This window comes from Lagenorhynchus albirostris, chromosome 19 (genome assembly GCF_949774975.1).
Source record: "Lagenorhynchus albirostris chromosome 19, mLagAlb1.1, whole genome shotgun sequence".
Lineage (NCBI taxonomy): Eukaryota > Metazoa > Chordata > Mammalia > Artiodactyla > Delphinidae > Lagenorhynchus > Lagenorhynchus albirostris.
Window position 1 is genome coordinate 56,005,499 of NC_083113.1, and position 25,611 is coordinate 56,031,109.

Sequence of the window (25,611 nt, forward strand, 5' to 3'; positions counted from 1 at the left end):
CGCACTGTCGTAACAGTGGAAAACTGGAACACCCACTAACAGGAGAGCGGGTAAGTAAATCACGTGTGTCCTCACGGCGGAACACCACACGGCAACGAGGATGCACACGCCACAACCACGTGCGACAACACAGAGGCGTCTCATAGCCATTATGGTAAGTGCATGGAGCCGGACATAAAAGAGCAGCTACAGCGAGACTCCATCGATAGAATATTCAAAAACAGGCAACACGAATCCATGGTGATAAAATCCTGGAGAGCGATTGCCTTTGTGGGGGCATAGAGGGTTCTGGAGGCTGAGTACACAGTGTTTTAAATCCGTGCAAGCGATGTGTGTACCTTAGTAGGTATGTTGTGTTTAATCTTTGAAAGTGGGTTGGTTTTTTTAAACTACCACTGACGTGGAGGACCAAATAAGCCATGTCAGTGGGCTGGATTCAGTCTTGGGCTCCCCAGTTAGAACTAGATTGTCACAGTGAATGTCTTGGAAGTGGCTAGGCTTTCAAAGCTACTCCAGCCCCGGAACCTCTATTTTTTTGTCAGTCACCCGTGAATCCTGCAGTCACGCCCAGCTTTGTCTCTACATGGACCATGCCTGCCTTCCCTCCCTCGCATCCCCCTGGAATTCTGATGTCCTAGAGAAAACTCAGCAGTGGAGGTTTGCCCTCTCACCTCCCACCTCCCTTTTACCTTCCTTTTCTGGAAGGAAGGAGAGAGATGGCTGGACCAATGACAGCTGCTTCAGCTTTCTGTTTAAAAATATTGCTCAACGGGCTTCCCTGGTGGCGCAGTGGTTGAGAGTCCACCTGCTGATGCTGGGGATATGGGTTCGTGCCCTGGTCCGGGAAGATCCCCCATGCCGCGGAGAGGCTGAGCCCGTGAGCCATGGCCGCTGAGCCTGCGCGTCCGGAGCCTGTGCTCCGCGATGGGAGAGGCCGCAACAGTGAGAGGCCCGCGTACCGCAAAAAAAAAAAAAAAAAAAAAAAAAAATATATATATATATATATATTGCTCAAGATGTAATTATCCCCAGTGAAAGATGCAAGCGCTTCCCAAAAGCGAGGCTGTCCTCAGGCAGTTTGCAGAAGTTGTGGGTTGTCAGGGACAAGTCTCTGCTTCAAAGGAGGCATGTGCCACTGCTTCTGAATGCCAGGCAGCTGAGTCCTTTCTATTGGAGGACGAATCGCCCTCCAAGGAGATCAGATGTTCTATATTCTGGTTGGGGGATTACAGAGTGGAACACATGCTAGGGGCTCAGCTCCCGCCACCCTCCAGGTGCCTGTCGCTTTTTATTATGACATTTTTCAAGCAAGCAGAAAAATTGCAAGACTAGTACAATGAGCATTCCCTGCCTAGGCTCATAACTGCTAGCATTTTGTCATATTGACTTTATATATGACTATATGTATATTTTTTTCTGAAATATTTCAAGGTAAACTACAGGCACTGCACAGGCACTGAATTCTTCAGCATGGACATCTGGAAAAATAATTTCTACATAACCAAAAAACCATTATCACACCAAACTCGATGAACAATAATTAATAAAAATTCCCTAACATCATCTAATAGTCTATAATCAAATTTCCGTGTCTCCAAAATGTCTTGTGTAGTTGTTTTTCAGACCAACATCCAGTTAAGGGTCACATATGATTCTCCCAATTAGATTAGATTCTCTCAATTAGATTGGTGGACTATATTTCTTTACTTTTTTTTTTTTTTTTTGCCTGCGTTGGGTCTTTGTTCACTTCCATCACTACTATGCATCGCTGAGCTCGTTCTGTGCACCACGCGCTGAACGAAATAAACATTTTAACCCTTACAACAGCCTGATGATCGGTGGTAGAGTCAATTATTCTCTCAGTTTAGAGATGGAGACACCGAGGCTTGGAGAAGTTAAGGAATTTGTCCGCAGGCATCCAGGATTCAAAACCGGGTCTGTCTACTGCTAACTCTCTGTTACATCGCACCAACCGTTCAAATTCCAAGACCAAATTTCTGGGGCTGTGTCCCTGCCTCAGGAGGTAACAGAGGCTGGGAGAAGGGTTGAAGGTTGAGTAAGAAATGCGAGATGAGACCAGGTACAGATTAAGCTGCCATCGGTAACCTTACGGTACGAAGATCCTGAATTTTACTTTCCATTTAACCTATTTTGAACATGCATGTATCATTTTGAAACCTATGTATGATCATAATGACTTAATACAACAGATATTGGTAACGATCATAAAGTTATTATTATTCTATTAATTTTATTTTTTAATGTTCAAGACAGTTGGCTAGTTTATGGGGCCTGTTACAAAGGGGTCCACGCAGATCATGTTGAAACTGCTTGGTTCCCGCTGGAGTTACACTCCCTGCCGCGTTCTGCCACAGACAGAGCTTAAGGGTGGAGCCTGAGGGGTGATCAGGGGTGAGTAAGACCCAGCCCTGGACTTTAGGGCTGCATGTTGGGGAGATGGACTCACAACTGCCTGCAGCCAAGATTTAGAGAAACGTTAATGGGACAAAACACTGAGTTTCGGGAGGACAGGGAAATCTGAGATTGGTTCTAACTGGGAGAACCCAAGGAAGATTTTTACAGGAAGGGCCATTTGAGCTGGGTGTGGAGGTATGAGTAGGAGTCTGAGCAGTGACACTGACAAAGGCCTTTGGGGCTAAGGGGAGTACAGGAGTGAGAGAAAGTGTGCAGAGTGAGGCATGTCTGGGAAGTGAGATTTGTGGCCAGCTTGGGAGGACAGTCAGAGATTAGGTCAGAAAGGGAAATAGGAGTCAGAGAGAACATGGCTTTGAATGTTGGATTGAACACTTGGATTTTTTTTTTTTTTTTTTTTAGGTACGCGGGCCTCTCGCTGTTGTGGCCTCTCCCGTTGCGGAGCACAGGCTCCGGATGCGCAGGCTCGGGGGCCATGGCTCACGGGCCCAGCCGCTCCGCATGTGGGATCCTCCCGGACCGGGGCACGAACCCGTGTCCCCTGCATTGGCAGGCGGACTCTCAACCACTGCTAGGAAAGCCCTTGGATCTTAATTTGAAAGGCATTACAGAGTCGTCAAAAGAACTCAGGAAGAATATGACCAGATCTGACCTACCTTAGGGAAGATATGTCTGGGGGGGGATGCAAAGACCAGATGAAAAGACAAGACAGGGACCCCAGTTAGGACACCATGAAAAGAGGGTGTGAGGCAGACAGCAGGGAGCAGAAGAGGCAGAGGCAGCAGGAGGGATGCAGACGAGATTCAGGACGAGGGTCGGCAGGATGCTCGTGGGGACTGGCGGATGGTGGGTGGAGGAGGCTACGTGATCCCGAGATCTCCAGTCTGTGTGGCAGAGTGGATGGGGGGGCCAGTAACCCACCTAGGAAGCAACGGAGGAGAAGAGGTTTGGGGGGAAAAGATGTCAGCCTGGTGGAGCTCGTTAGGTTAAGGGCGCCCAGGTGCAAGTGTTTGGGCAATTGCGTTCAGAACCCAGAGAAGACCTCCGGGCTGCAAGCTCAGGCGTGAGTCTCCTCAGACCCCCTTCCGGAAGCCGAATCACCCTCGGGGAGGTGCGGCTGAGGGGGCGGGGCGGAGAGAAGGGAGGCAAATGATGGGTGACCCGGAAGGGATCCTGTGCGGAATTTCCTCTGCGTCCCAGGAGGCGAGAGGGAGGCCGGAGCAGCTCCAGGTCCTGGGAGGCCTGGAGACCACTTGAGGGAAAGGATTTCCCCCCAGGCCAGGTCCCAGATGAGAGGCAGGAAGTGAGTGGGGATCTGGGCTTGAAGGGAGCGGAAACGGGCTGATCCGGGTGTGTCCTGGAACCGCGAACCCCCTGCCTGGTCACGGGGGGCCTGGCAGGATTCTCCTTGTGCCAAGAGAACCCCCCAGAGAGCCTTGAGGAGCCCCCTGAGGGCCTCAGGTGGGACAGAGGGCCTTTCAGAGTTTCCCAGGTATTCTGAACGACAGCCTGGCTGAGTCCATCTGGTCCGGCGAACTAAGCCGCCACGGGGGTCACCACACCTCGTCAGGCTGCAGATTAGTTCCTGTAAAGGGGTGAAAGAGGGTCTTAGAGGGCCTCGCCTGTACGCGCTACGTCTCTAACTCCCCTCCCCCACCCCCAGGAAGCATTTGAACTTGCACGGCTGCCCCTGAAGACGCGTGCTCCAAGGCCCTCAAGGAGAAGGATGCTGTTCCAGGTGAGTTTGGGGCCAAGCGTTTTCCCCCCGGGGATCTGCTGACCAGCAACCTGACCAATCCGATGTGAGAAGTGCCTCTCCTAGACCAGGGGCTGGCTGGCTGTCGCCTGTGATCCCCCCTACTTCTTGCTCCCCAGGGTCCCCCTTTTCGACAGGCCGGCTCTCCACCCTCCGTTGTTGGGTAGCTCAGCCTGGTACCCACTGGGCTTGGCAGGATCCCTGGCAGGACAGCGAGGCAGCACCGCCGCGGGGGATGGGCTGGAGTTTCAGCAGGGCCCGTGGTGGTGGACGGTTCTCTCCAGTGTCATTCTGCAGGGGCGGAGTCTCTGCAGGGGCGGAGTCTCTGCAGGGGCGGAGTCTCTGCAGGGGCGGAGTCTCTGCAGGGGCGGAGTCTCTGCAGGGGCGGAGTCTCTGCAGGGGCGGAGTCTCTGCAGGGGCGGAGTCTCTGCAGGGGCGGAGTCTCTGCAGGGGGCGAAAATGCCCAATGGCAGGAGATGTGAACTCTGGAGCCCAGGACACCCCTGTTGGCAGTTGGGAGCCTCCAGGTGGGCACAGGGAGGGAGAGAAGCAGGCCCACAGCCAGGTGTTCTTACCTTTGGAGGTCTCTCCTCACGGAACATCCAGCTTCTGAAATGTGCCCCGACCCCTCATCAAAGATGTGGGGACATGTTTCTTTAGTATCATGCTTTTGCAGTCTTTTGACTGCAAGGAGCTGGCTGAATTCAGGATCGGTCCAACTCCTCAGCGTGCTCTGTTCCTGTTTCAGATAAGCCTTTTCAAAATGAGACAAGAAAGCGACAGATTGGTTCGGATGTAATGAAATACTTTGGATGTCATTGGCCAGTGAACAGATACATAGGTTAACCATCAAAATCTATATTAATAGCACTTGTATTTTTTCTCATGATTTGGAAGCTTTGTTTTTAGAATCGTGCATCTTTTAGCCGGTCTCTGAGAAGCTTGAGGGTCCAGGGGTCTTGGCCAGAGGGGCCCTAATGGGGGCAAGGGAGGAGGGGGAAGGGGCGCTGGGGAGGGACCAGGGGCCTAGGAGAAGGGCTGGGTCTCCAGGAGGACAGTGGCCAAGCAGAGGCAAAGACTCATGTCCAAGTTCAGGAGGACAGGAGAGTTGTAAAGGAGGGGTCCGAAAGTCCCAAGGGCAGCTGGTGGTGTGAGGTCAACGTGGCAAGGTGCCACCAGGACTAAGCAGGAAGGTGACGAAAAACTTGAGAGTAAGGCAGATGGATGCCTCTCCGTCCTTTCAATGTCACACTACAGCCTCAACTAACAGGCCAGCCCGGGAGTAATTTATATTTAATTCTCCAAGGAACCGTGCCTTTGTTCGACTCACTTATTACTATTCATTAGGGTCCAGATTGTGAAGTGAACATGCTAAGTGGCAAATTTGTGTCTGGTAGAGATGAATATGATCTCTCTCTGTTAGCAAAGAAACCCCCAGGGATATGGTTGCCTTGCCCTGCAGAAGTTCTCACTGGTTTTGAATCTCGCTCAGCAATCTCGTCCCGACACTGTCAGGTGCCTATAAACACTAGGTGCTCGTGTGCTTCTTGGACCAGCTTTGCCATCCCATCGGCCCCCTCGTTCGTGAGCAAAATAGATTTTCCGCACGTGTTCATCCTACAAGAGGCATTTTTTTTTTAACTTTTTGAAAGTTATATTTTGATGCCTGCTAGAGGCCCAGGCAGGGCAGGCCCAGGGGGCTGTCGGGACCTTTTAGAGGATTTTTGGTCTCGTGGTGCCTAGATGCACGTGGAGTAGCACAGAGTTCGGCTCCGTTTGTTTAAGTCAGTCTGTGTTTCCAGGTACCAAATTTTGTTCCAGGAATCTACTGCTGTAAAACAAACCATCGTGAACTTAGTGTCGTAAAATAATGAGCACTTTATTATGCATAAAAAAGAATCGTGGATTCTGCGGGTCAGGAATTTGGATGCAGTAAAAAAAGGCTAGTGTCTCCCCTGTGATGTCGGCCGGGAGACTCAGCAGCTGGTGTGGCTTCAGCATCTGGGGCTGGCATCTTGGCAGGGGTGGCCGGAAGCTGGGCTCCGTTGGGACCGTTGGCCGGAGCATCTCCTGGTGGCCTCTCCAGCACGGTGGCCTCAGCAGGTGGTTGGACCTCTATCACGGCAGCTCAGTGCTCCTGTGGGCCAAAGGGGAGCTACATGGTCTTTTATGACTCAACCTAAAAAGTCACATGGTGTCACTTCTGCTGTACTCTATTGGTCAAAGCCGTCACAAGCCTGCCTGTACTCAAAGGAGGGGTCACAGCCCTGCCCCTCAATGGGAGGGGCGTCAAAGACTCTGTGGTCATGTTAAAGCTGCTACTGCTTCTTTAAATTTGTTTCCTTTTGGGTTTCCCTGGTGGCGCAGTGGTTGAGAGTCTGCCTGCCGATGCAGGGGACACGGGTTCATGCCTTGGCCCGGGAAGATCCCACATGCCGCGGAGCGGCTGGGCTTGTGAGCCATGGCCACTGAGCCTGCGCGTGCGGAGGCTGTGCTCTGCAGCGGGAGAGGCCACAACAGTGAGAGGCCTGCGTAACGCAAAAAAAAACAAAAAAAATTTCTTTCCTTTTTGGTCATTTGATGACTTGTAACCTCCCATGTATCATAATAAACCATGAGGCTTTGTCAGAGCCAAGGGAAGAGCAGACCTCCAGGTTTAATCTTTGTTCCCAGTTCTGACTTTTGTCCTTGGGATTTTTATCCAGTCATGGTATCTCCTTTCTCTTGGTTTTCTGATCATGAGGGTGGAAAATATGCCTATTGACATAAGAGAATATTCATTGTACACTTGGTAAGTGAAAGAGGCAAAGGAAAAATAAAATGAAAGACTATCTACCAAGGTGCTAAGTGGTTATCTCCGAATGGAAGGTTTAGACATGATTTCTATTTTGTTGTCACAAATAGGTGTTTTTCTTTCTGTACAAATTTCATGTATCATGTGGAGATCAAGCTTGCAGGCTCTGGAGTCAGATCATCTGGCTTCAAATCTCAGTTCTTTCAATTTCTAGCTTGGGCAAATTACTTTGATTCTCTGAAACTCAGTTTCCTCATCTGTAAAATGGGGCTATCAATAGGACAATAGCACCTACCTCAGAGGTAGGATGGTTGTAGGATTAAATAAGGCAATGCATGTAAAGCACTTACCATAGTATCCAGCATAAAGTAAGCAGTCTAGGTTCGGGATTATTCTTAGTGGTATTGTTACTAACAACTTTTTATAAAAGATAACCAAGCAAAGGTTGTACAATTATACAAAAAAAAGGCAAATTATAGAATTACAGAGAACCCTTAAAAAAAATAACTGGGTCTTAACTGTTTCTAATGTCCTGACAACAGCATCTCATGTTAGTGTTTGTGTGTGTTTGTGTGTGTGTGTGTGTGTGTGTGTGTGTTTTATCAGGAGCCTAAAGCCAGTCTTATTGCTGGAAAAATATCTCATAATTTGCTCTCACACCTTTTAAGAGCTGATTGCTCCAGATGTATTCCACCTTCCTGAAGACTTTGAAAATCTAGGGCAGTTATTTTCCTTAGAGGGGAGCGAGAAGGTCACAGAAAAGTGTGCTATCCGTGGATCCTCAGTATTCTAGAGCAAGCCCTCAATCGGGCAAGGTTGAGAAGCTAAAAGCAATGAAATCATTGACCTTAATTTTTTTTTAAATGCAGAAGCTTTGTTCTTTCTCTGCTGGAACGCAAAAACATTTGTTATCCTAAAAAGAAATGTTTCTTTGACTGCTTTTGCACCCAATACCCTTTCTAACTAAATAAATAGGAAGGACAGACAGATTATCAGTTGTGCATTTAGAGCAAGTCTGGAGGAGCAGACAGTGGTGGGGAGGTGGCGTGATGGTTCCCTCATCCAGCCATGGTGGAAGACGGATGCCCTGGCAGCACTGTGTCTCAGGAGCAGGGCCGGCCTGGGTCTGATGAGATGGGATCACATCTTACACTGTTGCAGAGGGTAAAGTTGGGCCAGAGCTGGAAGTCTGTCAGTTTTGCTCCTGGCATAACAGCTGGCATGGAATGGACATAGTTATTAGTAATAATATCACTAAGAATAATCCCGAACCTAGACTGCTTACTTAATCCTGGATACTACGGTAAGTGCTTTACATGCATTGTCTTATTTAATCCTACAACCATCCTATGTTTGAGGTCGGTGCTATTGTCCTATTGATAGCCCCATTTTACAGATGAGTAGCATTGGATGGGTGGATGAATAGAGGAATTAAGTGGAGTTGGAGACACTTTGCTGACCCCTGAGCGTCTGGGGACTTGGGAGCTATGACCAGAATCCAAAGGAAAGGACACATTTTGGTCCTTTTTCTGCATTCCATGTGAGGTTTACCTGGCTAACGATAAGAATATTTATTAAAGACCGACCATCTGTCCCTAAGGGATGTGGTTTTCTAGAATGAGCATGTGTTGTTTTCATATATTCATACAAAATTTATGACTGTGTACAAAGAAGGCAGATGCACATTCTCCTCTTAACAAAGAATCACTGTTTTTATCTTGTTGTGCCTATTTCCGGACCCTTTTCGACGCATTTTGTATTATATGCTTGAGGGCTTGCTGCACGCTCTTCTTCGTGGCCTCAGTTAGCCACCACCCCAACAGCAACTTTCAGATGAAGGCTTTTCATATTGTCTTTTCACAGATATGAAAACAGAAGCTCAGAGAGGTTAAGCAACTTGTCTGAGGTCACACAGCAATGAGGGGGTGGAGGACCTGACATCTGAGTCCATGCCCTTAAACATTCTCCTGTACTGCTCTGTCCTTGCAAACATAATATAGCAAATTAATTTGCAAATGTATTTTTTGTGATTTAAAAGGTAAATTCATTTTTTTCATGGGCAAAGGTGAGGATGACAGCTGGCTGATAAGTGCAGAGGACCTGATCATTTCTCTCCCAGACCTGGCTCAAGTGCGTTCAGAGTCCAGGCTCCAACAGCCCAGGGGTGCTGAGGAGGCTGAAGGGCAGAGGAGAGGCACCGCCTTAAGTCTTGAACCCCGGTGGCCAGCCTGTCCTCTCTGTCACTTGGAACTCTTTCCAGAGGGTCAGCAATCACTTTGATACCATCAGGTTCTGTTCTCCAGGCGGCGAGGGTAGAATTTCATTTCGCTGTGGTAGGAATTTAGTTGCTTTCGGTTGTACCGTCTTACACGGACTGCAGGTGTCGACAGGTTTGAAGATTAAAGTATGCAGAGAAATTAATCATTTAAGGAAAAGCATTTGAACTTGAGACAGGGTAAACCTAGATTAAAAAGCAGGAGGTCCAAACTGTCAAATACGGCCAGCATATTTTTCACGCTCGACAAACATGAACAGTAGCCGACACCTGCATGAAGCCTTATAATTTACTAACTTGCACTATGTAGTTCAGTCTTAGGTGATCTGGGAGGTCTCTGATACGGGTGTATCACTCCACTCTCATGGATAAGGATGCCAAGGGCCAGAGAGGTCAAGTACCTGGCCCAGGGTCACACAGCTTCAAAAGACCAGAGCAGGAATTGGAACCCAAATTCAAAGTTTCTATGACTTTTACGTCCACTGTTCCTCTGCGGCTGGTTCAATACCAAGATGTATGCATTGCTGCAGAAAGCATTCATTGAGGCTTCTGTGACTCTGGCTTTTCCTATTCATGATATATTGATTTGAGGCTGAGAAACAACCATTTGCAAACGTATTTAGGAATAAAAATAAGTCCCATGGTGTCGCTGGGGACACTTAGGCAATCAGAAATTACACGGAAGACTCACTGTTGCTTTGGGTAGAACGTGGACTCTTAGTTATGGAATCAATTGATGGTGACAACACTATAATGAGGCCATTGAATGGGTTCCCACAGCCTCATTCTGATCCTTGTGTATGTGGAGAAGCCAGATGTTCCATTTGAGCTCAATATCATCAAGTCCCATTGTCTCCCCAGCTCAAAGTTATTAAACGCCTGGGGTTGATGTAATTTTTAGAGGGTGAGATGGTAACTGTTGCATTTAATGGGGTAGAATTTGCAATTCTGGTTAAGCCTCGGGTAACTGGACAGACCCATGCAGAAACCCCAGCTCACCCTCCTCCAAGCAGCATTGCTCAGGGAGAATGCTTCACTTCGCCAACTAAGGCTCTATCCCCTTGTCATCGCAACGGGATAAGGGTAGTGTCTACAGCATAGCAGCACTGTGCAGGGAGGCCTGCCCGGTGGCTCCTGGGTTCGTAGCAAGCCATCAGTAAACATTCACCGCTGTCATTATTTTTGTTGCCAAAGGTAGTGGCCGTGTGCATGTGTGCATGCGTGGGTGCACATGCATGTCTTTTAAGGCCATGAGAATGGCTAGAGATTAGGAATGGGGTCTTGGGGACCTGAGTTCTCATTTCCATGCAGCTCATTGATGATTCTAAAATCCTGGGCAAGTTATCTTCTTTGGGCTTCCCCTTCTATGAAACAAACTTAACCTAGATTATCTGTAAATTTCCTGTGTATATAAGACATTCTTAGAGTCTGTAATTCCTGTTCCAGTTCATGCAGATGGCAAAACCTCACCGGTGGGGAAGGAGCTGGTCACAAACACAGACAGGCTGGGAGGGGAGACAATAGGGAGTGGTGGGGATTGTGGTGAACTGGGGAGGGTGAGTCCCATTCGAAGGGGTCACTGCAACTTAGGAAAAGCTGCCTGCTGCCACATGGGAGAGTGGGCTCCTCGCAGCCACGTTTCCCTGTTTGTTCAAGACAAGCCGGAGCAGAGATTTTAATATAGAACTTCACAATTCTTAAATGCTGACAGCTAATTTAAAAGAAAATGCAAATACCCGACGTCCCAAACAAAACTGTCTGGATGTCAGATTCAAACTTGGCCCACGTTTGTGGCCTCTGAACCAGCCATACCTCCAGGCCAGCATAATTCCCAGGCAAGATCACCCTGGGGACTGGGTGATCTTTTATTCTAACATTTTCTTTTAACATTAAGACCCATATTATAGTCTCGTTAGCACCAAGAAGGAGACAGAAAAGGTCCCTGTTCTGGAAATGGTTCATCTGTTTTTAGCCCTCTGGGCTTAACGTGGTTGATTACATCATCCTGCGGGACAGCTCTTCTGGCAGAGGGCTTCAGGGGAGCACCCTAAATCTTCCTCAGCCACCTCGACTTCCACCATTAATGCTGGAGACTCTGACCTCCTCGGACCCACACAGAGTCTCCCAGTCTGTTACCAGACATTTTTTCATAGTACAGATGAGTTTGAGTTCTTTGGGGTGTTTTTTTTTAATTTATATAAATAAAAATATAAATTATATAGATAAAAATATGCATATCCTAAAATTGACCATTTTCATCATTTTTAAGTGTCCAGTTCTATAGCATCAAGTGCATTCACGTTGTTGTGACTTTTTTTTCACTCGCAAAACTGCAGTGAAATCTGCAGACTTTTTTTTTACTCGCAAAACTGAAACTCTCGTCGCTATGAAATGGTATGTCTCTATGAATTTGACTACTTTAAGTACCTCATATGAGTGGAATCATGTGGTGTTTGTCTTCTGTGTCTGGCTTATTTCACTTAGCATGATGTCTTCAAGGTTCACCCATGCTGCAACCTGTGTCAGAACTTCCTTCTTTTTAAGGGCTGTATAACATTCCATTGTATGTACATATAGGCCACATTTTGCTTATTCATTCATCCGTTGGTGGACTCTTGGGTTCTTCTGGCTGTTGTGAATAACGTTGCTGTGCACAGGGGTGTGTAAATATCAGTTCATGTTCAGTACTTTCGGATACATACCCAGAAGTGGCATTGCTGGATCATGTAGTAATTCTTTTTTTTTTTTTTTTTTTGCGGTATGCGGGCCTCTCACTGTTGTGGCCTCTCCCGTTGCGGAGCACAGGCTCTGGACGCGCAGACTTAGCGGCCACGGCTCACGGGCCCAGCCGCTCCGCGGAATGTGGGATCCTCCCGGACTGGGGCACGAACCCATGTCCCCTGCATCGGCAGGTGGACTCTCAACCACTGCGCCACCAGGGAAGCCCCATTTAGTAATTCTGTGTTTACTTCTTTGAGAAACCTTTATACTGTTTTTCCAAAGCAGTTGCAACATTTTCCATGATTCCCAGCAGTGCACAAGGGTTCCAGTTTCTCCACATCCTCGCCAACACTTATTATTTTCTGTTTTTCATCTTTAAAAAAATAATAGCCATGCCAATGGGTGCAATGGGTGGCTTTTTTAAGGGCTCAAGATAAGGGGAAGAGGATGATAGCACGAGGGACCTGGGAGATAGAAAGTCCTTGAGAGGAAACAGTATAAATGGCTCCATCACATGCAGCAAGTGCTCCAGAGTTGTGCTCTCCAATAAACGCTACCAAAAGTCCAGTTTCTCTATTGTAGCTGCACGTTTCAAGTGCTCGGAAACACATGTAGCGGCTGGTGGCTGCCATGTTGGACGGTGCAGATCTAGAGCACTCCATCATCACAGAAGGTTTTATTGGCTAGAGCTGCTACAAAGTTCACAAAACACATGTTCACAAATATGTCTCATTTTGATGTTTGGGACTCCAGTACTGGCCCTGCTGGTGACTTGATCTATGTCATGCAGCCTCTGGGTGGCAGAATCAAAAGGGGAGTCCCTCAGATTCCTGATCCAGTGTCCCATGTTCCCTTCCTCTTACCCTAAGTTCACGCAGAGCATGGAGGGCAGGTGGGGGGGGCGGTGGGCAAGGGGGAGGGAGTTGATTATAAAGGATGCTGGTCCCACAGCATTTCCCAGGATTTGTTTTTAAAGATGAGTAGGCTGTGCTAATATTTCCTGTCTAGTGGTTTATTAAAAGTAATGTACCAGATGCTCTAAGGATTATATCACACTCATGGCCTGGTGGCTCTGACAGCCCTTAATCAGCTTCCTGACTGCAGCAGGCTCAGGAGATTCCATGCCCTTGTGTAGCCAATTCTCTCTTCTTCCACACTAACATCATGTCAGCTGAGCGCATGGCCACGCAGAGCAAAGACTACATTTCCCAGCCTCTCTTGCAGCTAGGTATGGTCATGTGACCAAGTTCTGCCAATGGGATGTCAGTAGAGGGTCAACCTGCCAGCATCTAGGGATCTTTTTTTTTTAAACAAGATGTTGGGGGTATGAGTTTATTAATTAATTTATTTATTTTTGCTGTGTTGGGTCTTCGTTTCTGTGCGAGGGCTTTCTCTAGTTGCGGCAAGCGGGGGCCACTCTTCATCGCGGTGCGCGGGCCTCTCACTATCACGGCCTCTCTTGTTGCGGAGCACAGGCTCCAGACGCACAGGCTCAGTAGCTGTGGCTCACGGGCCTAGTTGCTCCGTGGCATGTGGGATGCTCCCGGACCAGGGCTCGAACCCGTGTGCCCTGCATTAGCAGGCAGATTCTCAACCACTGCGCCACCAGGGAAGCCCCTGGGGATCTATTTTAAGAGATGGCTGGCAGGCATGTGCCCTCTGCCCCTCCCTTTCCCTCTTATCCCTTTTTCCATTCTGCTGTCTGCAGCTGTCACTGTGGCTCCTGAGGACAAGACTGAGTGTTAGGGATGGAGAAGAGGAGCAGAGCCACCATACAGCCCTGAACTGCTAACGTTGGGCCTTTTATGTGAACATGAACCAAGCTGCTGTCTGGGTTAAGTCACTGTTATTTTTGGTCAATGCTACTTGCAGGCAAACCCAGTTTTAACTGATGAGCTAGGTGGTAACAGTGGCTAACTATAGGTCAGGCCCACTCTATAAACCCTTAACCCTCAGAACAGCCTTAGGAAAGTAGGGATTCTCAACTGGGGAGGATTTTGTCCCGGAGGGGACCTTAGGCAATGTCTGGAGACATTTTTGGTGGTCCTGACTGTGTGTGGGTGTGGAGTGCTACTGATATCTCCTGGGTCAAGGCCAGGAATGCCACTTAACATCGTACAGTGCAGAGAACAGTCCACCCCACAGGAATGATCCGGTTCCAGATGTCAATAGTACTGAGCTTGTAATGCTCTGCTTTATGTTTTGTTTTGTTACGTATAGGAAAACTGAAGCCAAAGGGCATAAATTACTTGCCTGTGGTGACAGAGCTTGTAAGTGGCAGAGTCAGGACTCAAACCCAGGCAGTTTCAGTGCAGAGGTGAGGGTTGATACGTACCATGGGGCGAGGTGTGGGGTGCACCGCACACGCCCCCCCAAACACCCTGCACAGTCCCACCTTGTCTCCAGGAGTCTGGCAGCTCCTGGCTTTGCCACTCACTGAAAGAGTGACCTTGAGCTGGTCACCTCCCCTCTGGGTGCCCCAGTTTCCTCTGCGGTAGGGGTGGGGGATGGTAAAGCCCAAGTGCCTGTTGCATGTATTGGTGAGCCCAATGCAACACCTGTACAGCAGCTCTCTGACCAATCAGAATGGACTTAAGCCCAATGCAGCACCTCTATAGCAGCCCCTGACCAATCAGAATGGACTTGAGCGTAGATCCCAGAGGCCCCAACTGTGCAGAGCCAGCCCTTTAGTTGCCAGACCATGGGGCGGAAGCCGAGGAGTGGGGTGGATCTTGGAGGCTGGAGTCGGGGGGAGGTACTTGAGCACGTGCTGTTTGCTAATTGGTATGGAAAGATTTCAACACTTCAACAACCTGTACGGTTAATTCTTGTACCATCCGCCACATGTCAGCATGAGTAGGAGATGTAGAAATCATTCAGGTCGGGATGGAACCTGGCCTCGTTTGGAAGAATGAATCTGAAGAGCTGGTCTCCTTTAACCTCCAAATTATCCCACCCATCTTGGGTTTAAAGAAATTAAAACACACCCACCATTCAAATGAAAGGTTAGGAGTGAGAGGGGACTGCCCGATGAGCTCTACCTAAGACCAGGAGCTTTGCTATTGTTTAATTCATTTCCACAGCTGTCCTGGGAAGCGGTGTGTTTATTATTTGCTCCCATTTTACAGATGAGAAAACTGAGGCCCAGAGAGAGTTAGTACCACTTCCAGGATTTTGTAGCTGGTAAGCAAACTCAGGAGTTTATTTACACAACCACTCAGTTAGAAGGCAAGGGGTGGGATTTGGGGGCCTGTGGCCATCTCTAATTTGTGCAGATGGGCAACTTTAACACTCAGAAAGAAATAGGGAAAGGACTGGCCTCAAAGTGCATTTTGCTTGCTGAGTTTGCTCAGTTGGGCTCAGCACCTAAGTTCACCAGGGCAGAAACTGACGCATTCCATTTCCGCTTCCTGCCACCTGCCTCACCTTGACCCCCTAGGACCCACCTACCCCGTTTGCACTCCCTGCCTGGTGCCCTGTCAGCACCAGCCCAGGGTCTTCATGCCCCTCCTCCACACTCCCTGGCAGGTTTGAGCCACCTCTGGATTAAGGAGGCACAAATGATTTGATATCTCAGCCTGGGATTTAACTGACCTCTTAGCTCAGTTGGAAAAATTTCCTCTCTCAAAAAGCTGTTTTATCTTCCGCCCCTGCCACCACGTTAATTATAGTAACTCCTCATCAGATGCCTCAAATGAGAGGGAAAAAAAAAGGCAAGAAGACAAGACACTGGGACAGGCTGAGTTGCCTTTCTAGACCATTTGGAACACAGTTGCTTGTTATCACCCTCTGAATCACCAGCTTTCACCTGGAGATTAAAAGGCATCCCTTGAGACCGCTTGGAATGAACAATAAGGCATACAGAAGCTTAATCTTCTCAATGGTCATGAAACCTGGGTTTTACGGGACATTGCCTCCCCCAGCCTCCAGTTTCCCGTCTCAGGCCATCAGTTCCCTGGGCAAAAATGGGGCCCTGGGAAAATTCACACCTGCACAAAGTGGTTAATGGCACATGAGACCATTTCACAGTGTAACTAGAATGACATGTTTCCAACCTTAAGTTAACCTTCAGTGGAAGGACACCACTGACTAGACTTTTGAGTTCCAGAAGCTCCCAGAATACTTTGCTTTGCTCTTTTCCTCCCTCCCTCCCTCCCTTCCTTCCTTCCTCCCTTCCTTCCTTCCTTCCTTCCTCCCTTCCTTCTTTCCTCCCTTTCTTTCTTTCAACAAAATTGAAGACTTTTGTTTAAACTTTTTTGTTTTAACATACATTATAAATCTTAAGCCTTTAATATCAACTTGTCTTTCACAAAATTGGAAAAACCCCAAGTTGAAACAACATATGGATACTAACACGTAATTCAAGAACAGTTTCAAGAGAGAACACGTTTTTAATACAGCTATTTTATAATCGGTGTGGTGTCACAGAACCCAGGCATCCGAACGCAGTTTCTTAGGGTTCAGAGGGATGTCATAGGGCTTGACCTTCTGAGGGTTGATACAACTTAGCTGTATCAGTTCTGGAGTAAGAAAAGTCAGTGCTAATCAAATGTTTATCTTTAGCAGTCCGTATATACCAGTGTGAATGGGTTTTGATGAAAGGTGATAGACCCAGGTTGAGAAAACCTGACAGTGGCCTCAGCAATTACGACTCACATCTGTGCAGCACCCGTAAACCAGGCACTGTGCTAACTGCCTTCCAGGCATTGTTTTACTCGATCCTCCCCACAACTCAGTGTGAGAGATGTTATTACTGCCCCACTTCACAGATGAGGACATTGAGGTTTGAGGGGCGGACAACCTGCCCACGAATATGCGTGCTGCTATTATGTTGCTCTGGGACCCTGGACCGTTCGTGAGTGGAGTTCTTACATGGCTCTAAAAATGTAGCTCAGATTTTGCCCTTGGCAGCTCGCAGCCAGGGTATAGCCTGTAGGAGTGTTTTGGGTCGGCCGTCACAGTGTTATTAAAACGATGTGAATGGAGTGGAATTTGGAACAAACACGTTGGGAAACTGGCAGTTTCTACTAAACTGAATTCATGCCTACCCTTGAACCCAGTAATCCCACTCCTAGCTCTTTCCTGAAGACGGCAAATACTCTTGCCAACCGAAAGACACAGACCAGAAGAGTGTCCACGGCAGCTCCATTTGGAGTAGCCCAAACGTAGAACCACTCAAATGCCCATCAACGTGGATAAATGGATTACTCTGTTGTCGTACAATGGAAAACTCTACACCAGAGAAGGTGACCGGCCCACCGCTGTGTGTCAACGTGAATCTCACAAGTACCGTTGAGTGAAAGAAGCCAGGCATGAACGAAGGCACACTGAATAATTCCGTTCATAGAAAGGACTAGAAAGGCAAAACTAGTCTAGTCTAGTAGAAGTCAGAATCGTGGTTACCTTTTAAGAATGAGAGGAGGATGCAGTTGTGTAGTTAATGAGATAGGGCGTGGGAAGGGGTCTGGGATGCTGGCAGGGTTCCCCAACGCCTCTGAGTGGTGGTTACGTGAGTCCATCTGCTTTGTGGAAATTCATCAAGCTCGATACTCTTATGTTTTTTATATGCCTATCATTTATCTGGAACAGTTTTATTTGAGATATAATTCACATATCTAAAACCCACCCACGGGGCTTCCCTGGTGGCGCAGTGGTTGAGAGTCCGCCTGCCGATGCAGGGGACACGGGTTCGTGCCCCGGTCCGGGAAGATCCCACATGCCGCGGAGCAGCTGGGCCCGTGAGCCATGGCCGCTGAGCCTGCGCGTCCGGAGCCTGTGCTCCGCAACGGGAGAGGCCACAACGGTGAGAGGCCCGCGTACCGCAAAAAAAAAACCAAAAACCAAACAAAAAAAACCCACCCACGTAGCGTGTACAATTCAGTGGTTTTTAGTATACTCACGGAGTTGTGCAACAATCGCCACATCTAATTTTGGAACATTTTCATCTTCTCAAAGAGAAAACTGGTACCCGCTAGCAGTCATTCCCTCGGTACCCCCTTTCTCTTGGCCTGGGGCAACCACTAATCTACCGTATGAGTTACATACTCTTTTTTTTTTTTATTGGCTATTATTATTATTTTTTAACTTGTCTTCCAATCTTTTTATTTTTTTATACAGCAGCTTCTCATTACTTATCTATTTTATACATATTAGTGTATATATGTCAATCCCAATCTCCCACTTCATCCCACCACCGCTCTTATTTTTTTTTAATTGAAGTATAGTTGATTTTTAATGTTGTGTTAGTTTCAGGTGTACAGAAAAATGATTCAGTTATATAGGTGTATATATAATATATATATATTCTTTTTCAGATTCTTTTCCTTTATAGGTTATTATAAGAGATAGAATATAGTTCCCTGTGTTATACAGTAGGTCCTTGTTGGTTATCTATTTTATACATGGTAGTGTGTATCTATTTTTTTTTTTAAAGAAGATGTTGGGGGTAGGAGTTTATTAATTTATTTATTTATTTTTGCTGTGTTGGGTCTTCGTTTCTGTGCAAGGGCTTTCTCTAGTTGCGGCAAGCGGGGGCCACTCTTCATCGCGGTGCGCGGGCCTCTCACTATGGCGGCCTCTCTTGTTGCGGAGCACAGGCTCCAGACGCGCAGGCTCAGTAGTTGTGGCTCACGGGCTCAGTTGCTCCGCGGCATGTGGGATCCTCCCAGACCAGGGCTCGAACCCGTGTCCCCTGCATTAGCAGACAGATTCTCAACCACTGCGCCGCCAGGGAAGCCCCAGTGTGTATCTATTAATCCCAAACTTCTGATTTATCCCCCCCCTTTCCCCTTTGGTAACCATAAGTTTGTTTTCTGTGTCTGTGAGTCTGTTTCTGTTTTGTAAATAAGTTCATCTGTATCATATTTTAGATTCCACATATATGTGATATCATATGGTATTTGTCTTTGTCTGACTGACTTCGCTTAATATGATAATCTCTAGGTCCATCCATGTTGCTGAAATGGCATTATTTCATTGTTTTTATGGCTGAGGAGTATTCCATTGTATGTACGTATCACATCTTCTTTATCCATTCATATGTTAGTGGACATTTAGGTGGTTTCCATGTCTTGGCTATTGTGAATAGTGCTGCTATGAACATTCGGGTACATGTATCTTTTCAAATTAGAGTTTTTGTCTTTTCTGGATATATGCCCAAGAGTTGGGTTGCTGGATCATATGGTAGCTCTGTTTTTAGTTTTTTAAAGAACCTCCGTACTGTTCTCCGTAGTGGCTGCGCCAATTTACGTTCCCACAAACAGTGTAGGAGGGTTCCCTTTTCTCCACACCCTCTCCAGCATTTATTATTTGTAGAGAGTTATACACTCTTAAGTGTGTATGTAGTTATATTTAAATGAAAAAGTTACTGAAGAGCCAGTGTGCCTGGTAGGAATTGCCCTGAGCTCCTAATTCCTGTGGTCTTACACTTGCCTGTCTTGTACATTTACATCACCTGCCTGGGTTCCCCAGGCATTCAAATCTGTGACTTTGGGAATACACAGTCTTGAGAGTGTTTTCCAACTGGAGTATCTCTTGTTTCTGGTTTCTTTCGCCTAGGAGCAGGTCTGGGTCAAATCATCCCTTAATTTAGACAACACAGTGGAGATGTATCTGACAGCCAGATGTTGAAGTGGGTCAGGTTCCTTCTGTACCCACGTCACAGCTCTCCCTGGAGAGCAGATACCCATCTGGAGGGAGTCATTTCTCTGACTCCTTCACTGCCCCCGGGACCTGCTGCTCTGGGTGAGTGGGAGATGGCCCTGCCCGATCTGCCTGGCCAGTACGACTGGAGCCCAGCACAAGGCTGGTCTCAGAAGGACAAGGTAGGGGAGGGAGCAGAGAGTTGTATGTCTGGGCAACTTGAGGATATGAGAGTGGCCTGGCCTTGGGTCACAGTGGATGGGGGAGAAAAGTCGAAAGGAAGAGTTGTTCCCTTGGCTGGTCCAAAATTAAAAACTGGCAACCAATCACTGACCATCTTCCTTACTTTCTCACAACAAACATGGAAGGTAAAAATTGCTCTCCCCATTTTTCAGATGGGGAAACTGAGGCTGAAAGATGAACCAGGCCAGGGACTTAAAACAGCAATGATTTGTGATTTTCCCACAATTCCATGCATTGGCTGGGGCTCTGCTGATGGTTCTGGCTGGTCTCCCCTGAGCCCAGTCCTGCAGCCGGGAGCTTGGCAGGGAGCTCAGCTGGGGCTGGAATGTCCAAGGTGGCCTCATTTGCTGGGGCATCTCTCCATAGAGCCCCTCCTTGGGAGGTAGTCCAGCCTGGACCTCTTCAGAGCATGGCAGCCGGGCTCCAAGAGATGTTAGGGGTTATGCTCGGGCTGCCAGCTGGGTGGGAGCTCAGATAGCAGGCAATAAACCTGGACTGGGGATAGACAGAGGGCTTTCTTGAGGACATGGGACCTCCTCTTGCGTGGCTCCTTAGGGAAACGGTTAAGAGGAGGACTCTGGAGTCAGACTGCCTGGGTTCAAATCCTGATTTCAATTGCCAAGAGCTTGGACCAGACACTTGAGCTCTCTGCCTCAATTTCCTCATCTATGAAATGGGCATAACAATCATCCTTGCTTCATAACCCAACAGGATGTTCCTGTAAAACACTTAGCACTGTGTCCAGCACATAGTAAGTTCTCAAATTTAGCTGCCGTTGCTATTATTGTGGTTAACATCATGATGATGATGTGATATTGACAATGCGGAGGATTATCCAGACTAAGGGGGATAGGAAAGAGGGTCCTAAGCAGAGGGAACAGCCTCTGCTCCAGCCAGGAGCTGAGAGAACCTGATGCCCAGAAAGCATTGAAAGGAAGCCTGTATAGCAGATGGGCAGAGTTTGGGGGGATGGTAGTCACAGGCTGGAGAGGTAGGCGGGGGTAAACCAGAATGCCTTTGTGAGGTGAGGAGAGGATTGGGGATTTTATTCCAAGGGCAGCAGAGACCCATAGGACCCGGGGGCCTGCTGGGGCCAGTTTAACACTCAATTGCAGTCCTTCTGGCTGCAGTGGGAGTGGGTGGAGAGAGCAAGGATGGGGGTGGGGCAGTGAGTGTGGGGGCTTCTGCCTCATCCGTGGCAGAGGGAAGGGGGCTGGGAGCTGGCGGCTGCAGAGAGGGTGATAGGCCAGGAGAGCTTGAAGGCTGCAGGAGAAGGAGTTGCTGACACTTGGCATTCGATGGGATGAGAAGGATGGAGCAGAGGGCAGTGTCCAGGTGCCTCGTGAGTCTGTGTTCTGGGGTACGGGGCGGATCCTTGAAGCACCTGGACAATACAGAAGGACCAGCTTTGGCAGGAGATGATGATGGCTTCAGTTGTGAAGACGCTGTGTTTGAGGGACCAGCGCTTCCATTCCCTGACAAGTGAGCTTCTAGAAGGAAGGACATGCCATAGGTGGAGAGAAGGGAAGCCTATGTGCCGGGTCAATAGCATATATGGGGCTTGGAGGCCTGAGGGAGAAGGATCTGTCCTCAGACCAGAGAGGAATTTTGTATGATGGCAGCACAGGGGGTTCAAGTGACAGGAGCAAGAGGGTGATGAGAAGCGAGACTGGAGGGCTATGCCAGGACCACGGCGTGAGGACTTCGAGTGCCCTGGAATTTGCACCTGTCCTGTGCGCCACACATTGCTTCCTGAGGTTTTTAAGCAGGGAAGCGATGTGAGCAACGCTTGTTTTGTTTGGAAGGAGGCCAGAGCGCAGAGGGACCCCACTGGTGGCAGGAGAAGTTAACGCTAATGCTTTGAACCGGGATTATCAAGCCCTGTGATAAAGCTGCTACGTCAATAGCTGGGCGTGGGTGGGGAATTCATTCAATATAGATATTTGCGGATGAGTTAAGATGATTATGGAGTCTGGTTCCAAGGATTAGAGGTGCAAACAGCCTGTTGACTTCTGTCACTTGGCAACAAAAGTCCTCACCAGCAAGGTGTAGAGCAGCCGGGCCCCCTTCAGACACAGATGGGAAGTATTTAGCCTCAGCGGCATCCAGCCAGCCTAGTCTGGCAGCCACGTCTCTCCTTCCTTCCACCCATCTTCTACTCACCCATCCATCGTTCTGTCCATTCCTCCTCCTATCTTTCCTTCTACCTATATCCTTCCATTCACCTGTCGTCCCATCAGCCCATCCTTTCTTCTACCCACTCATCTCTCCATGCATCCACCCATCCTTCCAACCATCTATCCTTCCATTCATCAACCTTTCAAGTTTTCTTTTCCTTTACCAGTTTTCCACCCACCCATCCTTCCATCCAACCATCTACCCATGCTTCCATCTTTCTTTCCATCTCTCCATCGATCCATTTTCACACTCACCATCCTTTTGTCTTTCTTTCATCCACCAGTCTTCAGTCCATCCCTCCTTCCATCCACCCATCCATCCATCCATCCATCCATCCACGCATCCTTCCCTTTACCCATTCATCATCCTATCCATTCATCCTTCTATCTTTCCTCCCATCCACCTATCCTTCCCACCCAAATGGATTTTTTCATCCACCCACCAATCCTTCCATCTACCCATTCTTCCAACCACCTATCTTTCCGTTCATCAACCCTTCCATTTTTTTCTTGCCTTTACCAGTTTTCCACCCATCCATCCTTCCATCCAGCCATCTACCCATGCTTCCATCTTTCTTTCCATCTCTACATCCATCCATTTTCCCACCCACCATCCTTTTGTCTTTCTTTCATCCAACAGTCTTCAATCCATCCATCCATTTATCTCCATCCATAAATATTTGAATGCCTGCTTATCTCAGGTTCTGTTCTAGGCACTGGAGAGTGACCAGCACACAAGATAGACAAGGTCTCTTCTCTTGTGGAGCTGACCTTCTTAAGCAGGAGACAGGCAGTAAACAAAGTAAACAAGAAAATAGGAGAGTGATGGATGCTGGAGAGACAATTGAAATAGGGCAATGAGATTGACTGGGTGGCTGCTTTTGCTAGAGTAGTTGGGAAGACCCCTCTCTCAGGCAGTGACATTTGAGCTGACACCTAAGTGGTAAGGATACAGACATACACACTTTTTTTGATGGGGGGACAAGAGCATTCTAGATGGAGGGAATAGCAAGCAAAAAGGCTTGGTCCAGGAATGAGTTTGGTGTGTTTGAGGGACAGCACGGCCAGTGGGGCTGGGAAGGGAGAGGCGGGGAGAGAGCAGAGGGTGATGATCTGCGGGAGGGTGGAGCCAGGTCTGAGGACCCTATAAGTCCCACTAAGAAATACAGAGAGTGATCACCACTGGAGGAGTGTGACTCGATCTGACCATATGAGTGTCTCCAACCCCATCTTTCCTGCCTTAGCCCTGTATTATTTTCTTATTGTTGCTCTAACATTTTGCTGCAAATTTAGTGCCTTAAAACAACACCAATTTAATATCTTACCGTTCTGGAGGTCATGAATCTGAAGAGGGTTTTACTGAGTTAAAACCAAGTTGTCGCAAGGCTGGTTCCTTCTGGAGCCTCTGAGGGAGAAGCAGTTTCTTTGTCTTTTCAGGTTTCCAGAGGCACCTGCATTCCTTAGCTCTTGGCCCCTTCCTCCTTCTTCAAGCCAACAGCACAGCATCTTGACATCTCTCTCTCTCTCTGCTTTCATTGTCACACCTTCTTCTCTGCCACTGACCCCCACCCCTGCCTCCCTCTTATAAGGACCCGTATGATTACTCTGGGCTCACCCAGATAATCCAGGGTAATCTCCCCATCTCAAGATACTTAGCTGACCTGAATCTGCAAAGTCCCTCTTGCCACGTAAGGTCACACACTCACAGGTTCTGGGGATCAGGATACAGATGTCTTTGGGGGGGTCTTTGTTCTGTCAAGCACAGTTGGGGTCCCATCCTCACAGCCTTTTGCCATCACACTCTTGTCCATGCTCCACAGTTACCAGGAGTGCTTTTCTGGGAAATAGAATGGTATAGATGAACTTATTTGCGAAGCAGAAATAGAGACACAGACATAGAGAACAAATTGGACACCAAGGGGCGGGGGTAGGATGGATTGGGAGATTGGAATTGACACATTTACACTATTGATACTATGTATAAAATAGATAACTAGTGAGAACAGACTGTAGAGCACAGGGAACTCTACTCAATGCTCTGTGGTGACCTAAATGGGAAGGAAATCCAAAAAAGAAGGGATGTAGGTAGTGATAGCTGATTCACTTTGCTGTATAGCAGAAACACAAGAGTGTAAAGCAACTATACTCCAATTAAATAAATCAATCAATAAAAAATAAATTCCTTTAAGGGCTTCCCCTTGACCTCAGGATAAGGTTCCAGCCCCTGAGCACATGCCCGAACCCAGAGTTCAAGTCCTTGCCCATCTTCCTGTTAGCTTCGTGACCCTGGTAAACTGATGGAAACTCCCCAAGCCGTGGTCTCTGTACTAGATGTCCTGCTGCCCAGAAGCCCCTCACGACTAAAGGACTTAGTCCCCCAGCTACAGGGAACACTGCTGGCAGCACACGGCACTCAGCTACCAGCCCTCTGGAAAAGGCCTTTGCTGACGTTATGGTTTGAATTGTGTCCTTTCTCCTCCCCCGCCCCCAGCAGCAACAATAAAATGATATGTTGAAGTTCTGACCTCCCGTACCTGTGAATGTGACCTTACTTAGAAATCGGGTTGTTGCAGATGTGATTAGTTAAGATGCGGTCATATTGGATGGAGTAGGGTGGACCCCACGTCCAATATGACTGATGTCTCATGAGAAGAGACAGACCCACAGGGAGGAGGCCATGTGAGGACAGAAGCAGAGATGGGAGTGATGTGTCTACAAGCCCAGGAACATCAAGGATGCCGGCCATCGCCAGGAGCTGGGAGAGATGCATGGAACAGATTCTCCCCCAGAGCCCTCAGAAGGAACCAACCCTACCGGCATCTTGATTACAGGCTCCTGGCCTCCACGACTATGAGAGAACAAAATAGCCTCTCTCCTGTGACTGGTCAGTGGGAAAGGGGGCCCCTTGCTCTGCCCCAGGACACCTCTGAAGACCATCCCAGGTTCAGGGCTCCGGTGGGATGGGCCGAGGCTTTTGTGGGGACTGCACCTCCACCAACGTGCCCCTCTGCCCAGCCGGGCTCCTACCTTCCCTTCGTGGGAGTAGTTCCTCCCAGCTTTCCTGATGCACCTTGGGCCGCAAGGCTCCATCAGAGTCTGCTTCCTGGGAGCCTGACCCAGAACTGCTTCTTTCTAGGGACTTGACTACAGCTTTCCCAGTTCTTCTTTCTTTGTTCACAAAACAGAACTAACAGAACCTCCGGTGTCAGGGTTAAATGAGACACTGCATAAGCCCGCAAGATCAAATGCCCTTTACTCCACCAATGGCCTGTTAGTGGTAGGGCAGCGGTCAAACACTCCTGTAAATCTTGGTTACATGTCTCCTTCCCCTGCCACACCAGAATCCCCTTGGGGTCAGCAACCACTTCTTCCTTAATTCATCCATCCATCCATCCATCCATCCATCCATCCATCCCTCCATCCCTACCCTCTCTCATTCATTCATCCCATTCCGTCTCATTTGTTCATTTTGGTCCATGCACTGGATCCCATCATCCCCTTCCCCCATTCACACTAGCCCACTTTGCTTCATTGTGGACATCCCACTCCATTTCATTCATTCACTCCCCAT